Here is a 3986-nt window from a genome sequence, read left to right on the forward strand (position 1 = left end):
ATTTCGACTTGTAAGCTTCCCAGACGAGATCTTCAAGGTCGGTAGGGTTTTTGATCCCCCGCGCTCGAGCGGGTATCATAAACTCGGGAACATCTATATCTGGCGGCATCGGCCAAAGCCTAAGGTCACTGACGCAAGTCGCATAACGAGGCTGGGGAGCGCCAACCACGCCCTTCGAGGAAGCAGATGACACCGGAGAAGCGGACGAGGGACGCCGAGCCTGCCACGCCTTCGCCATCGGAGCAGGTGTCGGACGCTGAGACGACAGCACTTCCACGGATACCGCAGGAGACACGGAAGGGACTGCAGGAAACGGAAGAGGCGGCAAGACCGCTGCCGAGGAAACGGGTAACGAGGAAGGGGCCACAGAACATCCAGAGCGAGCATCCTTTCTCAACATCACCACCAGGCCACCCCGCTCACCACCAACTACAGCAGGGGGAACCACTGCCCACGAAGAACCGGAGCCATCCGACGCAGGACCCTCGGACACCGGACCAGAGGTTGAGGCCGAAACGCCGGCACCGGCATCCTCAGGCAAGTGTACCTCCGCCACCACCGTAGTGTGCACCACATCCGGAGCCACGCCACCGTCAACGGAAGGACGACACTCGTCGAAGTCGCCAACATCAGCCCACACAGAAGAACGCCGGGAACGCTTAGGCTCGGGCCGCACATCATCAGACCCGGAGGCAGACTCAGCGACCCGCGCAGCACCAACCGAGCGAACCGACGCACGCCGCAGCACGGCAGCCTCCTCAACCACACGGGGCACCAGGCCAGGCACAGGAGGGAATTCCGGATCCACCTCAGCTCCCAGCACAGCCGGGACAGACGGCGAGGGTGCAGGGACCGGGACAGACACAGCAGAGGAAGAACTGGAAGACGAGGGGACCGAGCAAACGGCAGGCGGAAGAGGCTCAGGGACACCAGCTGGAGCACTAGGCGAGGACCCAACCTCCGGAGGAGATGCGGCAACAACAGGGGGCGCAACAGGCGGAGCAACAGCTGCTACAGAGGGCACCTCCTCAGCCGAAGAGACGTCCATACCCACCGAATCATCCCCCACAGGAAGGGGCGGGAAATCCTCCTCACTGAAGAGGTTCACTGGTGCAACAGGAGGCGCAGAACAGTCAGCAGCCTGATGGCCCAAAAGACCACAACGATAACACGTCCGCGGCTGACGGGCGTAAAACACCCGAACGTTGAACCCCATAAGGCGCACAGAGGACGGAATATCCGCCCGGAGTCTCATGCCCAGGGTGCGAATGTTAGACCTCACACCCTTAAGAGGACTAGAAGACACCACGTTCACTCTCACACTAACAACTGCGCCAAACCGCCCGAAATACCGCCGTAGCAGAGCCTCTGGAAACTCCAAGGGAGCCCCATGCACACCGATGTAAGTAAGTGCACCACTTCTATCCGAGAGGGTGACAGTGCCCGCACCATCCGGCAGGGGCAGTGTCCGCCCCTCGTATCGCCGGAGAAAATCGCGATACGCCGCCTCCTCTGCAAACTTCACAATGGCCCTACGGGCCGTTACCAACTCTACCCCATAAATCGCAAACACAGGGACAGAGAGCAGTTCACAAGCCAGGGCAATCTCCGGGTAACCAGCCCGCACAGAGAACTCTAGTCCCACAGACTTGTGGGACTAGAGTTCCTACTTGTGCCACCACTCGAGGAGCTCACCTGGAAGTAACTCCCCAATGAATGCTGAATCATTCATCCAGGCCTTCCACAGGTTTGGTGTATGTAGATCCTGCCCCAAGTTGATGATATGCGATAACGGGTCTAGCTTGGTGGCTGGTGAAGCATGCCTATTGGAGTTCTGGCGCCATCCACTGGTTCAGACTGCCCTGAATCAGTGGCAGTGATACTGGCAATTTTACCACCCAGAGCACTGTGACACGGGTGTTCTACGAGAGGATGGTAGGGACAATGAAACGCTGCGTAAGGAAAGAACTCTAAACTACCAGAAAATAGATCTCCATGAACTCCAAACCGTTGTCACAGAAATTAATTCCCGAGTCAATAACCGACCACTGACTTACCTCTCTGACGACAACTCACAACACGAGCCTGTTAGTCCATCTCATCTGATGTATGGAGGATCTGTCACCCCTATTGCATCTCTCACTAATGAAGAACGTAGAGATCCTTCAAATGTTGGGGAAAATGGTTTACCTCGGAGTTATAAACACCTGTCATAGGTAATCAGTCGGTCGAATGAATTTTGGACAAGGAAGAATTAACTGTTCTACGTGAGTATCACAATGGGACTACAGTAGTGAAATATGTGACTAGAACCGCGCGCACCAGCTGCCAGGTGGCACTCAGGTGAGTGCCACCTGACAGGTGGTGCGCAGGTGTCTAGTCACACAGGGTTTTTGGGGATTTTCCCGGAAGTTTGGCGCGTTTCGGACGCGTGTGAGCGTCCTGTGTTAGGGTATGTGGTCAGGAAAGAGAGTAAGTTATGTTGATGGGTGCCAGGTGGTGCGTGCGGTCGTCGTCGCAGCGCGGGTGTCTAGTCACAGGGGGTTTGGGAGGGGAATTTCCCGGAAGTTTGGCGCGTGTCGGAGGTGGTCTTGAGTGGCGGGTGAGCAGGTGCAGCCCCTCGCTCTAGTCACAAAGGGAATTTCTGGGAAGACGTATGAAAATACAAGGATAAGAGTGGAATATGAGGAAGGAGATTGTCATAGACTTAATGATAATAGTTTGATGATCGTGAGTAGAGGATGTTTGGGGAGGGGGGAGAGGAGAACCCCTGTACCTGAGAGGAACGCCAGGAGGTCCATTAGCTTCCCCCTACAGGAAGTCGCAAGTGTCGATGGGTAAGAGAGCGAGAGAGCACCCTCCTGCGGAAGTGGGCCATTCCCTTGGGCCATTTGTCTAAAGGGTTTTCGTTGTCTTCAGAGTGGAGATGTTCGCCCCACGGCGAGTCCTCATACACTGTGGATTCGTTAAGGAGGGGAGCGAAGTACATACGACAGACCCACACCTGTCACCCATCAATCACTCCCACCCCTCAGCCCCCCTCCACCCCCATACCATCAACCATTGTTCTGTGCAAATCCTTTTTAGTATGTGTAAGCCATATCGTAACGTGATCAACATGGTGAGAGCAATAACGAGGGAAAAGTAAACACATTATATAAATTTATTTCTTTATTAAACACTTAAGCGATTTACAACGATAATAATAATAATAAGACTTCTTCTTGGTGGTTTAGCCAGCAGACAGATGGAGAAAGGCTTTCATTCAGTTCATCGAACCTTCCCGACACGCTAGTCAATCAGTCAATCTGTAGAAAGGGAAAAAGGTTATAAGTTTTGTTGTTGTTGTCAATGTTGTAAACATAAATACAGACATTATTATGTTCATCATTCAATCCTAACATAAAGTATTACTCACCGCACTATCATCCTAGCCAACTTCGTCACACAGCGTTTCACACTCAGCATCACTACCGTTTAAGCAGAATGTTTGCTTACACACAGGCATTTTCATCTGAGCGTAATTGAATTTCAACACTTTTTCATCATTCTTGCGAAAATGACCATATTTAAACGCTTCATCAAAGTGAAGCAGGGCGGCCTCTAAGCCTAGTCTGCAAAAATGATATGCAAAATAAACGGCGTAATTCCCACAGAAGTAACTATTCAAGGATTGAATCCTTTTCTTCATAATATATAGGGTATAGTCTTGGAAGTAGGACATAAACTCTTCGAAATATCTTGAATAAGATCCTATTGCAGGATTGGCATAGCTGTCTAGTATAACTATCTCGCTTCTACCTTCATCCTTATTTACATAGAATGTTATCCAATGGCCCATTTTATTACGAGAACCCGAGTCCAGAGTGTTCATTATGAACACCACAGGTCTTTTTTTATGTATTTTATCCATATTTTCCGGACGTCATCAGCTAGGAAACATCCTAGATAGTCTACCTTATCACCTAAATTACTTCTGATAGCCT

The sequence above is a fragment of the Procambarus clarkii genome, chromosome 78 (assembly GCF_040958095.1).
Source record: "Procambarus clarkii isolate CNS0578487 chromosome 78, FALCON_Pclarkii_2.0, whole genome shotgun sequence".
Classification (NCBI taxonomy): domain Eukaryota; kingdom Metazoa; phylum Arthropoda; class Malacostraca; order Decapoda; family Cambaridae; genus Procambarus; species Procambarus clarkii.